The following is a 14267-nucleotide window of genomic DNA, read 5'->3' as shown; positions in this document are numbered from 1 at the left end:
CCAGGGGAATATACACGAGTGTCCCTTTGTCGCCACGAGGGGGAAGCGGCGCCAAGAGATGGCGTTGCCCTGGAGGGCCTACTACTCACTCCCTCCCTGGAAGGAGGGCCTACCACATGCTCCCTCCCTGGAAAGAGGCCCATATTACCCCTGCGAGGCCGTGTTTCGGCAGCAGATAGCCTCTAGCACATGAGCTACTAGCTCGGCAACAGCGCTGCTCACAACAAGTGTCCTTTTGACACTTGTTGTTTTTCTCATTTTATTGTATTTTTATGGTTTTACAAGGGTTGCGGCCATAGGCTAAATTCATGGCCAGCCAAAAGACTGTTTTGAATATAGAAGGAGGAGAGACTTTTTGTGTTGAATATATATATATATAAATAATAAACTTTGATGATCGGAACTATTTCTCTTTTTATATCTTTTAAGTATCTTTTGAGACTTGATTTGAGAAACACTGAAACAAGAATGTTTGCCTGACTCTAGCCACGCCTGCTCGGCAATGTCCTGTGTAGGAACTCTTTCTTTCCACATAGAAACTGACATACACTCATACACATACATAACCTACATTTTACACGTCTTCGACTGTCTCGCACATACACGGGTGCTGATCCCTTATCAGCTGGTGGCAGCCTACCCCTACACAGGACGAGATTCACGTTACCATGGATTCAATCGGGATTTTACTTTGGGGCAAGGGAATGTCTCGGGGAATCACTACAGCTCTTATTTATTTTTGGTGATCAGCGGTGGGATATGAATGTTTCAGGCAAGCATTAATTTCAGGTACTTCTTTCGTGTGGGTTAAAAGTCAGGGGTTAAGTCCAGTATTTTTCCTTTAGGTCAAGTTATATTTCATTTAAAGTAATGGGTAAACGAAAGCTGCGGAGAGGGTTAGTTGGTGAGCCAGAGGCAGGTCCATCGGGAGAATCTTCACAAGACGATTCAAACACGAGTGGTGAGTTGACCCTTTTGCCCAGAGAGAACATGGATATCTCATTGTTTGACGAGTTACAAACCCAAATTAATAGTCTAAAAACTCTGGTCAATGATTTGCAAGTAAAGAACTCTGAATTGGAATTAAAATTAGAACAACAAAACAGGGCAACACCTAATACTAGTGAAGCTTCTTCCCGTGAACCTGTTGAGTATGTTGTACAGAAGGAAGCGGTAATTATTTTTAAAGCCGAGACCTCTGCTGCTAAACCACTTAAAAGGAATCAGGAGGTAGAGAGTTGGATCCGCAGCATTGAGAACTTGACTAGACCTCCCACTGATTCGGCCTATATTCGCGCGGCGAAGGCTTCGTGCAGAGGAACGGCAGACTTGATAATCAATGGACCCCTGTTTGATAGAATTTCAAGTTGGGAGGAATTTAAAGTTAAAGTAAGGGTTAAATTCAGGGGGACATGTTCTGCCACAGACTTTTTTAGAATACTTGAAGGATATAAGTTGAAGTCCGATCAAGCTCCTCTTGATTTTTATGTTCGTTTAGAGGGTAATGTATACCAAAGTTTTTATGATTATCCTGGAGCCATAGGGGATCCTGACGAATTGATCAGGAGGGTATTTTTAAGAGGTTTGCCATTTTGGTTGAGGGAAGCTTTAGTCCTAAAGGAGGATGGTTCGTTGTCGGAGATTGTCGATGCTTCTCAGAGGATTTGGAACCTTCGAGTTGGTGTAAAAGGCGAAAGTGAAGGTAATGTGAGTACCCCAGAGACAGCAGGTGAACCTGAGTACCCAAGGAGAAGTTTACGTCCAAGGCAAGTAGCTCCTGTTGAAAGGTATTGTTCTTACCACAAATCTGACTCCCATGATACAGCCGACTGTCGAAGTCGTCAACTGACGAGGTGTTTCCTGTGTAAGAAGGAAGGACACTTTGCCAATAGGTGTCCCTTTCTCGCGGCCCGCCGGGACGAAGAGGTTCCAACCCCAGGCGCAGGACCCCAAGGAACCAGTAATGCCCGTGAGTAGTCAAGTAAAACATGGGAGACCCATAGTACAATTACAGGTTAATGGTCAAACGGCTGAAGGATTTGTGGATACTGGATCAGAAGTGACTATACTTTCCCGAGATGCCATGGAAAGGTTTAAAATACATCGACCCTTTTCCTCATCGAAAACCCTGCGAGGTGCTTCGGGACGACAGTTTCAGCCTGAAGCGGAAGCGACGGTAAGGATTGAAATCGCTCCTCATGTCTTCTGCTTCCATAAAGTATGTATAGTGGATGAAATATCTTTCCCAGGTGACATTTTACTGGGCATAGACTTACTCCGAAGATTCAACTTCCGTTTAATTTCTTATAACTCACCCCTTAGAAAATATATGGTGTTTAATGGCGTGAAGGTGCCGCTCACATACTCCGATACCGCCTCAAAGGAGGTGCAGGTGATTAATAAGACCATCCCCGGAAGAGAAAAACCTGGTTCAGGTGGACGGACGTGCAACATGGGTGAGGTAGAAAACAGCGTTGTGGTTCAGAAGACAGTGCAGTGCCCTCCCCATAGTGGTGTTTTTATACATGGACAAGTACAGAATGGAACCAGGCATCCGGAGGTATGTATCTGTGGAATTACTGACCGTGTATTAGTGCCTAGGACCGTGGTGACTGTAAAAACGAACATGGTTAACGTGTGGGTAGTAAATGATGGACCAAAGCCAGTGACACTTAAGGGGGGTATGATTATCGCAAGAGTTGAGCCGATAGAACAGACTTTTCACCAAGACTCTGCTTCAAGGGAAGTGCCTCCTAAGAACTTTGTGCCCACTAGCAGGGAGGATAGTGATGGGGATTCTCTAAGCAGTGTTACAGAGGAATTCATCGACGATTTCGATGACTTTTATGGGACCCAAGATTTCGGCTACACGGAGGACCAATACACCGTCTTCCCTGAAGTTAATTTCGAAACGCACACTGTGGGTGAGACGGAAGCTAGCTTCGACATACCGAAGGAGAAGGTAAACCATCTTACAATTGAACAAAGATATCAATTGTTTTCTATTTTAAACAAATTTCCCAATTTATTTAAGGAAGGAGCTCCACTGGGGAAGGTGCCAGGTATTTCCCATAAGATAGTAACCTCCAGTGAGACCCCTTTGAGGACCAGACAGTGGCGTCTACCGGAACATGCGAGGACCACAATAAGGGAAGAGTGTGATAAGATGCTTACTGTGGCATCATCGAGCCTTCAAAGTCTCCTTGGTTGTCCCCCCGTGGTCCTGGTCAGGAAAAAGGATGGGCAGGTAAGGTTCTGCATTGACTTTAGGAACCTGAACAAAGTAACGATTGGGGATGCATATCCAATGCCCCGTATAGACCAGACCATTGATGAACTCCATAACACTGAGTGGTTCACTGCCCTTGATGCCCGCTCTGCTTACTGGACAGTGGAGGTAGATCCAGAGGATAGGCCTAAAACGGCATTTTCAGATGGCCACCGACTTTTCCAGTTTGCCAGGCTTCCTTTTGGACTCGCCACGGCCCCATCCACCTTCCAGAGGGCCATCAACACGGTATTGGCTCCAGTCTTGGGGAGGCATGTGCTAGCATACCTGGATGACGTGGTGGTTTACTCCCGTTCGTTTGATGAACATCTCGAGCATCTGGAAGAAACTTTAGACCTGCTCAGTAAGGCTGGCTTCTGCCTAAATGTCGGTAAGTCCTCCTTTGCCACTCATGAATTTAAATTCCTGGGATACCTTATAACCAGGGAAGGGATACAGCCAGACCCAGCTAAAGTAGAGGCCATTAAGACCATGAAGCCCCCACAGAATGTAAAGGGCGTAAGACAGTTTTTGGGATGTACCGGATTCTTCCGAAAACACATCCCCAGTTATGCCATGATAGCTGCCCCACTCACCTCTTTAACCAGGAAGGGACGATCATTTCGGTGGACAGAAGAGCATCAGCAGGCCTTTGAGGAGCTGCAGCGACGACTGATGTCGGCACCGTCCTCCGGAAACCAGACTTTAACCGTCCCTTTGAGGTGCATTCCGATGCGTCACAGTAGCCATCGGCGCATGTATTATGCAGCGAGATGGGAAGGGGTCCCTCATGCTGTTGCCTACTTTTCACGGAAGCTTAGGGAGGTAGAAAGGAGATACCCAGTGATTGACATTGAGGCCCTGGCAGTTGTCGAAGCTGTCAGGAATTTTGATGCATATCTTTATGGCAAATCCTTTGTGATTTATACTGACCACCGCCATTAGTATATGTATTTAAACAGGTTACGAAGTCAATCAGGATGACTAGATGGTCCCACGAACTCTCCTTCTACCAGTACGAACTTCGGTACAAACCAGGTGCTTCCCATCATGTACCTGACCTCCTAAGCAGAGCAGTAGCGGCAACATCTCTTGTCATGGACGCCCAAAAGATTGCCGAAGAGCAACAGAAGGACCCCCTATGGACTGAGATTATCCAGTACCTTCAGGAACGAAGACTGCCCCGACGAAGAACCCCCTTTCCATTAGAAGAATTCGAGGTAAGCGATGGCCTGTTGTACCATTTACGTCACCTTCCAGACCGTGTGATCCAGCAGCTAGTGATCCCTCGCACCATGAGGGATGAGGCAATAAGATCAGTGCATAGCGAACCAACAGCAGCCCACCCTGGAGTCTATAGGACTTACACGCGTCTGAGAGACCAGTATTACTTTCCTCAGATGTTGATGGGCGTCAAGAGGTTCGTAGCAGCATGCCCCCAATGTCAACGGCGAAAAGGAGTTGCGGTGCGAAGGGCTAAATTAAGTTCAGCCCCAGAGGTGACACAGGTTATGGAGAGGGTGTCAGCAGATCTTCTAGATTTGCAAGGATCTCTGAATGGTTACCGCTACGTTCTGGTCATCGTAGAACATCTTACCAGGTATTTGCAGTTGATACCTTTGAAGAACAAGGATGCAGAAACAGTGGCTAATGCATTTGTGGAAAAATATGTGACGCTTTTTGGACCTCCTAATACTCTAGTAACGGATTCCGGGGGCGAATTTAAAAACCGTCTCTTTTCCCAGGTATGTGAAATGCTGAAGATAAAGTTGGGATATACTACAGCTTTCCATCCACAGGCTAATGGTATGGTAGAAAGGAGTAACAGGGTTATAAAGGATGCCCTGGCTACCCTGGTAGGAGAACACCCGGACGAATGGGATGAGCTCCTTCCGTACGTACGTCTCGCCCTGAACACGGCGGTACACAGGAGTACCGGACAGCCGCCGTTGTACCTCATGATAGGGAAGGATGGTTATTTCCCTGTAGGGCTGACGAACCGGCAGGAGGTTGATGAAGGATCCGCTCAACGGTTCCGCGAAAGGCTCAAGGAGGCTCGAGCGGTTGCAGTGGAAACGGCCCGTCGCGCACAGTCGATATGGGCCGAGGACTACAACCGGAGAGTGCGGCAGAAGTTCACGCCAGCAGAGGGTGATCTTGTCCTCGTCAGAGAGTACGCCCGCAGGACAGGAGTTGCAGGCCGAGCTCTTGGTTCCCGGTGGAGTGGCCCTCTGCGGGTGAAGAAGCAGGTAGGCCCTGTCACCTTCATCTGCCAGTCGACGCAGCCGCCTTACCGAGAGAAGGGTTACCACTGTAACCAGATGAAGCGGTACGTGGTCCAAGAAGAGCTAGAGTTCTTCCCCGAGGCTGAGGTGGACGATGGAACCGAGGATCCGACTGTCCCCGGTGCGAGTAACCAGGAGTAAGCGTCCACTGCCTGATGTAGGTATTGACCTTCTTTGTCGCAGCTGATCGTGATAAAGGGCTAACATTGAGGTTTCGCCCTGTAGTATTAGAGTGGGTTATCCCTGATTTTGTTTGGCTCTTTTTACTTTCGTTTAATTTTAAGGTTAATTTTAAGTGTTTTTGATGTTTTAGGATTAAGGATTTTTGATGGGTTCAGCCAGTTTTTAGTTTCTTTTTCTCAATTGCTATTTTTTTTATTATTTATTATTTTAATGTTGGCTGTTTGTTTTTATTTAAGGTCGTGGTTCTCTCCCCTTTCCATATTTTTACAGATTTGTTCTTTTGCCTGGATGATGACTTTTAACTATGCTCGGCAGTAAAACCCCTTTTTATTTTGCAGTTTGTGTATAGTCCACAGGCCTTGGCAAAGCGGCCTATGAACTTCGAGGGGAGAGGTTTAGTGTGATGTCTTCGCCCCACCATCCCTCCAGGGAATATTACACGAGTGTCCCTTTGTCGCCACGAGGGGGAAGCGGCCAAGAGATGGCGTTGCCCTGGAGGGCCTACTACTCACTCCCTCCCTGGAAGGAGGGCCTACCACATGCTCCCTCCCTGGAAAGAGGCCCATATTACCCCTGCGAGGCCGTGTTTCGGCAGCAGATAGCCTCTAGCACATGAGCTACTAGCTCGGCAACAGCGCTGCTCACAACAAGTGTCCTTTTGACACTTGTTGTTTTTCTCATTTTATTGTATTTTTTATGGTTTTCCAAGGGTTGCGGCCCATAGGCTAAATTCATGGCCAGCCAAAAGACTGTTTTGAATAGAAGGAGGAGAGACCTTTTTGAGTTGAATATATATATATATAAATAATAAACTTTGATGATCGGAACTATTTCTCTTTTTATATCTTTTAAGTATCTTTTGAGACTTGATTTGAGAAACACTGAAACAAGAATGTTTGCCTGACTCTAGCCACGCCTGCTCGGCAATGTCCTGTGTAGGAACTCTTTCTTTCCACATAGAAACTGACATACACTCATACACATACATAACCTACATTTTACACGTCTTCGACTGTCTCGCACATACACGGGTGCTGATCCCTTATCAGCTGGTGGCAGCCCTACCCCTACACAGGACGAGATTCACGTTACCATGGATTCAATCGGATTTTACTTTGGGGCAAGGGAATGTCTCGGGGAATCAACTACAGCTCTATTTTTTTTTGGTGATCGCGGGGGGGATCTGAAGTTTCAGGCAAGCTTTAAATTTTCGGGACTTCTTTCGTGTGGGTTAAAATCGGGGGTTTAAGCCCCCAGTTTTTTTCCCCTTAGGTCAAGTTATATTTCATTTAAAGTAAGGGGTAAACAAAAGCTGGGGGAGGGGGTTATTTGGGTGGCCCAGGGGCAGGTCCTCGGGGAATCTTACAAACGATTAAACACGAGTGGTGAGTTGACCCTTTGGCCCCAAAAGAGAACATGGATATCTCATTGTTTACATTTTAAAAAACCCAAAATTAATAGTCAAAAAAACTCTGGTCAATGATTGCAATTTAAAGAACCTAAATTTGGGAAATTTAAAAATTAGAACAACCAAAACAGGCAACACCTAATACTAGGAAGCTTCTCCCGTGAACCTTGATATTTTGTACAGAAGGAAGCGGTATTATTTTTTAAAAAAAGCCGAGACCTCTGCTGCAAAACGCACTTAAAAGAGAATCAGGAGGTTTAGAGAGTTGGATCCGCAGCATTGAGAACATACTAGACCTCCCACTGATTCGGCTATATATTCAGCGCGGGCGAAGCTTCGGTCAGAGGAACGGTCAGACTAAATCAATGGACCCCTGTTTTGATAGAATTTTCAATTTGGGGAGGAATTTAAGTTAAAGTAAGGGTTAATTTCAGGGGGACATGTTCTCACAGACTTTTTAGAATACTTGAAGGGATAGAAGTGAAGTCCCGATCAAAGCTCCTCTTGATTTTTATGTTCGTTAAGAGGGTAATGTATACCAAAGTTTTTTTGTGTATCCTGGAGCCATAGGGATCCCTGACGAATTGATCAGGAGGGTATTTTTAAGAGTTTGTGCGGGGGGGGGGCGAGGTTGGATTGTTGAGGAAAGCTTAGTCCTAAAGGATGTATGGTTCGATTAGAGCGTGAGAGAGAGTGTCGATCCTTCTCGAGGATTGTGAACCTCGATTGGTGTAAAAGGCGAAAGTGAAAGGGTATTGTGAGTACCACCAGAGACACAGGTGAACAGAGCACCCAAGGAGAAGTTGACGTCCAAGGCAATTAGCTCCTTTGAAAGGTATTGTTCTTACCCACAAATCTGACACCCATGATTCAGCCGACAGGTCGAAGTCGTTCCAACTGACGAGGTGTTTCCTGGTAAGAAGGAAGACCCTTTGGCCGGAACGAGGAGGTGTCCCATTCTCGCGCGCCCGCCGGGACGAAGATTGCAGGGGGGGGGGGGCCAACCCAAGGCGCAGGACCCCAAGGAACCAGTAATGCCCCCCCACCCCGTGAGATTCAATAAAACATGGGAGAACCCATTGTACAATTACAGGTTAATGGTCCAACGGCTGAAGGATTTGTGATGACTGTCAGAATGACTATACTTTGCCCTCGTGGATGCCCATGGGAAGGTTTAAAATACATCCGACCCTTTTCCCTTCGAAAACCATGCGAGTGCTTCGGGACGACCAGTTTCGAGACTGAAAGCGGGAAGCGACGGTCAGGATTGAAAATCGCTCCTCAGTGTCTTCTGCTTCCATAAAGTATTATAGTGGATGAAATATCCTCTTTCCCAGGTGACATTTTTACTGGCCATAAGACTTACTCGAAGATTCAACTTCCGTTTAATTTCTTATAACGTCACCCCTTAGAAAATATATGTGTTTAATGGCGTGAATGTGCCGCTCACTACTTCCGCTAACCCGCCTCAAGGAGGTGCAGTGATTAATAAGACCATCTCCCGGAAGAGAAAAACCGGTCAGGGGAACGTACGTGCAACATGGGGTGAGTAGAAAACCACGTTGGGTCAGCAAACTGTGCAGTGCCGCTCCCATAGTGGGTGTTTTTTATCATGGAACAAGTACAGAATGGAACCAGCATCCGGGAGGTATGTATCGTGGAATTTACGACGTATTAGTGCCATAGGACCGGTGACTGTAAAACGAACCATGGTTAACGTGGGTAGTAAATGATGGACAAAGCCAGTGACACTTAAGGGGGGTATGATTATCGAAAAGAGATGAGCCGATAGAACCGACTTTTGCACCAAGACTCAGCTTCAAGGGAAGTGCCTCTAAAACTTTGTCCCACTAGCAGGGAGGATAAGTGAGGGAGCTCTAAGCATGTTACAGAGAATCTCGACGAGTTTCGATGACTTTTTTGGGACCCCAAGATTTCTGCTACACGGTGACCCATTCAACCGGCTTCCCTGAATTTAATTTCGAACGCACTAACTGTGGGTTGAGACGGAAGCTAGCTTCGACATACCAAAGGAAGAAAGGTAAACCATCTTACAATTGAACAAGATATCAATTGTTTTCTATTTTAAACAAATTTCCCCTTTTATTTAAGGAAGGAGCTCCACTGGGAAGTGCCAGCTATTTCTCCATAAGATAGTAACCTCGCATGAGATCCCCTTGAGGACCAACAGTGGCGTCATAAAAAAACACTAACAAAAAAACCCGGAACATGCGAGGACCACAATAAGGAAGAGTGTGATAAGATTGCTTACTGGTGCATCATCGGGAGCCTTCAAAGGCTCCTTGTTGTCCCGCCGTGGTCCGTGGTCAGGAAAAAGATGGCAGGGTAAGGTTCTGCATTGACTTTAGAACCTGAACAAAGGTAACGATTGGGGATGCATATCCAAGCCCCGTATAGAACCAGGACATTGATGAAGCTCCATAACACGTGAGTGGTTCACTGCCCTTGAAAAAAATTTTTTTGCTCCCTCGGGCTGCTTACTGTACAGTGGAGTAGATCCAGAGATAGGGCCTAAAAACGGCATTTTCAGATGGCCACCACGTTCCAGTTTTGCCAGCTTCCTTTGGACTCGCCACGGCCCCATCCACCTTCCAGAAGGCCCTCAACAACGTATTGAGGCTCCATCTTGGGGGAGCAATTGCTAGCAATACCTGGATGACGTGGGTTTACACCCGTTCGTTTGATGAACATCTCGAGCTCTGAAGAAACTTAGACCGGCTCATAATGCTGGATTCTCCTAAATGGCGTAAGTCCTCCTTTGCCACTCATGAATTTAATCCTGGGATAACCTTATAACCAGGAAGGGATACAGCCAACCCAGCTAAAGTAAGAAGGCCATTAAGACCATGAAGCCCCACAAATTAAAGGGCGTAAGACAGTTTTTGGGATGTACCCGGAATTCTTCGAAAACATCATCCCCAGTATATGCCATGATAGCTGCCCCCACTCACACTCGTTAATCCAAAGGGACATCATTTCGTGACAGAAGAGCATCACAGGCCTTTGAGGAGCTCCGCGACGACTGATGTCGGCACCGTCCTCCGGAAACCAGGACTTTAAAACCGTCCCTTTGAGGGCATTCCGATGCGTCACAGGTAGCCTTCGGCGCATGTATTATGTCAGCGAGATGGGAAGGTGTCCCCTCATGCTGTTTGCCTACTTTTCACGAAGCTTATGAGGTAGAAAGGAGTACCCATGATCTCTCTGACTTTGAGACCTGCAGTTGTCGAAGCTGTCAGGAATTTTGATGCATATCTTATGCACATCCTTTTGTGATTTATACTGACCACCGACATAGTATATGTAGTTAAACAGGTTACGAAGTCAATCAGGATGACTAGATGTCCCATCGAAACTCTCCTTCTACCAGTACAACTTCGGTACAAACCAGGTGACTTCCCATCATTACCTGCCTCCGTAAGCAGAGCTTAGCGCAACATCTCTTGTCATGGACGCCCAACATTTGCGAAGAGCAACAGAAGGACCGCTTATGGACTGAGATTATCCAGTATCCTTCAGAACGAAGACTGCCCGACGAAGAACCCCCTTTCCATTAGATGAATCGAGGTAAAGTGGGGCGATGGCTCGTGTTGTACCATTTACGTCACCTTCCAGACCGTGTGAACCAGCAGCATAGTGATCCCCTCGCACCATGCATGGATGAGGCAATAAGATCAGTGTATAGCGCACCAATTCAGCAGCCCACCCGGGTCTATAGGACTTACACCGTCTAGAGACCAGTATTACTTTCCTCAGATGTTGATGGGTCGGCAAGAGGTTCTAGCAGCAGCAGTGCCCCCAATGTCAACGGCGAAACAGAAGTTGCGGTGCGAGGGCTAAATTAAGTTCAGGCCCCAGAGGTGACACAGTTATTGGAAGGGTGTTATCAGCAGATCTTCTAGATTTCAAGATCTCTGTATGGTGAGCCGCTACTTTCTGGTCACGTAGAACATCTACCCAGTATTTGGGCAGTTGATCCCTTTGAAAGAACAAGGATGCAGAAACAGTGGCTAATTCATTGTGGAAAAAATATTGACCTTTTTGGACCTCCTAATTACTCTAGTACCGGATTCCGGGGCGAATTTTTAAAACCGTCCTCTTTTCCCAGGTATGTGAAATGCTGAAGATAAAGTTGGGATATACTACAGCTTTCCATCCACACTAATGTATTGTCTAGAAAGAGTAACAGGTTATAAGGATGCCCTGGCTACCCGGTAGGAAGAACACCCGGACGAATGGGATGACTCCTTCCGTACGTACGTCTCGACCCTGAACACGGCGTACACAGAGTACCGGACAGACGCCGTTGTAAACCTCATGATCAGGGAAGGATGGTTTATTTCCTCTGGAGGGCTGACGAACCGCAGGAGGTTGATGAAGGACCGCTCAAACGGTTCCGCGAAGCCTCAAGGAGGCTCGAGCGTTGCAGTGGAAACGGCCCCGTCGCGCACAAGTCGATATGGGCCGAGACTACAACCGAGAGCCTGCGGCAGAATTCACGCCAGCAAGGTGATCGTGTCCTCGTCATAGAGTACGCGGCCCGCGGGACAGGAGTTGCAGGCCGAGCCTGTTATCCCGGTGAGTGGCCCTCTGCGGGTGAAAAAGCAGGTAGCCCTGTCACCTGCATCTGCCAGGTCGACGCAGCCGCCTACCGAGAGAAGGGTTACCCACTTAACCAGATGACGGTACTGTCCTAAAGACTAGAGTCTTTCTCCCCGAGGCTGAGGTAGACGATGAACCGAGATCCGACTGTCCCCCGGTGCGAGTAACCAGGGAGTAAGCCGTCCCACCTGCCTTGATTAGGTATTGACCTCTTTTGTCGCCAGCTGAATCGGGATAAAGGCTAACATGAGGTTTCGCCCTGTATAATTAGGAGTGGGTTTTATCCCTATTTTGATTGGCTCTTTTACTTTCGTTTTAATTTTAAGGTTAATTTAAGGGTTTTTGATGTTTTAGGATTAAGAATTTTTGATGGGTTCAGCCAGTTTTTAGTTTTCTTTTGCTCAATTGCTATTTTTTTTATTAGGTTATTTTAATGTTGGCTGTTTGTTTTATTAAGGTCCGTGGTTCTCGCTCCCCTTTCCATATTTTTTACATCTTTGTTTCTTTTTTTGCCTGGATGAATGAACTTTTACTATGCTCGGCAGTAAAACCCCTTTTTATTTTGGCAGTTTGTGGATAGCCACAGGCCTTGCAAAGCGGCCTATGAACTTCGAGGGAGGAGTTTGTAGTGATGTACTTCGCCCCAGCCAAGCCCCCAGGAATATACTAACGATGTCCCTTTGTCGCCACGGAGGGGGAAGCGGCGCCAAGAGCTGCGTTGCCCTGGAGGGCCTAACTATTTCACTCCCTCACCTGGAAAGAGGGCCTACCACATGCTCCCTCCCTGGAAAGAGGCCCATATTACCCCGGCGAGGCCGTGTTTCGGCAGCAGATTGCCTCTAGCACATTAGCTACCTAGCTCGGCAACAGCGCTGCTCACAACAAGTGTCCTTTGACACTTGTTGTTTTTCCTCAATTTAATGTATTTTTTTTATGGTTGTACAAGGGTTCGGCCATAGCTAAATTCATGGCCAGCCAATAGACCTGTTTTGAATATAGAAGGAGGGAGAGACCTTTTGTGTGTTGAATATATATATATATAAATAATAAACTTTGATGATCGGAACTATTTCTCTTTTTATATCTTTAAGTATCTTTTGAGACTTGATTTAGAAACCCTATACAAAATGTGTGCCTTACTCTAGCCACGCCGGCCGGCATGTCCTGTTGTAGGAACTCTTTCTTCACATAGTAAACTGACATACACTCATACACATACATAACCTACATTTTACACGTCTTCGACTGTCTCGCACATACACGGGTGCTGATCCCTTATCAGCTGGTGGCAGCCTACCCCTACACAGGACGAGATTCACGTTACCATGGATTCAATCGGGATTTTACTTTGGGGCAAGGGAATGTCTCGGGGAATCACTACACTATGAACCGTGATCCTGGGTGTCATACAATAGTGTTTGCGTGATGGTCTGACTCTGACCGTCATGCATCCACTATTGCGTGAGAAGCACCTGTTGCAGCCACCTTGTTTAGGAAGAGTAGGCCAGTCAGGTACGAGGACAAGAAACTATTCTTCCTCAACATTCAAGTTCATAATAACAGAGTTATCCCTCTGCATCTCATAAGCGCGTTCCCCGTTTTCTACCGTTCATTTCTGCTTTCACGAACATAAACGTACCAACAAATAATACCGTCAACTATTGTAGTCCACTCCACTCTTCCCGCAAGAGAGATGGATAAATTTGCTTGGCGATTAAAGATAATGAATCCTTGTTTTCACCCAGGAAGTAATTATCAGGCAAGCGAAATTATTTTTGGATAAATACACACGAGCGCGAAAACTAATGAATTGTCCACTTCCAATCGCCTATAAATCAAATGCAATATTCCACATATTTCAAACTTTACTCCCTACTAACCTAAATATAGAAAAAAAACAAGAGGTCCATGCCGCTACTTCCATCACCATTAAGCATAAAATGGACATCTCCAATTAAACTGCAGCTTCCTACGAATCCCACCAGCTTTTTCATCTTGCTGGGTTCTCGCGACGGACACAACAGGCGAAATAAACGCGATTTTAGCTACAGACAGAATCAGGCGCCGAGTGGGCGGTCAGCAGCTTTGATCGTATAAAGTTGATGTTTCCTATTTGCTTCTTTTCTTTTTTCAGACTCGTAATGGACCTGGGTGTCTGGATGATTTAAAAATATATGTATATCATGTTTTCATGAAAATCCTCCCGGTGAACTTATGCTTGAATGTCAAACTATCAGAGACACAAAGTATTCGTAGTAATGGTAATACGGAAAAAAAAGTGAGTGTATGGGAGGGAAGAGAACGAAAAAAAAAACGAGAAAAATAATAGTAGTGAGTGGAAAGATGGGGAGACAAGAAGAGATAGAGAAAAAGATAGATAGATAGATAGGGTAGATAGATAGATAGATAGGGTAGATAGAGAAAAAGAGGGATGTAAAATGCGAGAGAGGGACGAAAAAGGAAAGAGAGGGGAGAGAATGACACTCTTCTTCCCACATAA

The 14267-nt window shown here is 46.2% G+C and overlaps 1 protein-coding gene across 2 annotated transcripts in view; it reads right to left on the bottom strand.

The window, feature by feature from the left end:
• The window catches only part of LOC122248799 (uncharacterized), a 213426-nt gene that overhangs the window by 46710 nt on the left and 152449 nt on the right, over nucleotides 1-14267 (bottom strand). The window lies entirely within an intron of this gene.

This window comes from Penaeus japonicus, unplaced genomic scaffold, assembly GCF_977035675.1.
Source record: "Penaeus japonicus unplaced genomic scaffold, GWHDUDI00000001_assembly GWHDUDI00000001, whole genome shotgun sequence".
Lineage (NCBI taxonomy): Eukaryota > Metazoa > Arthropoda > Malacostraca > Decapoda > Penaeidae > Penaeus > Penaeus japonicus.
Note: the sequence above shows the minus strand (reverse complement) of the source record. Positions and strands in the feature narration are given on the sequence as shown.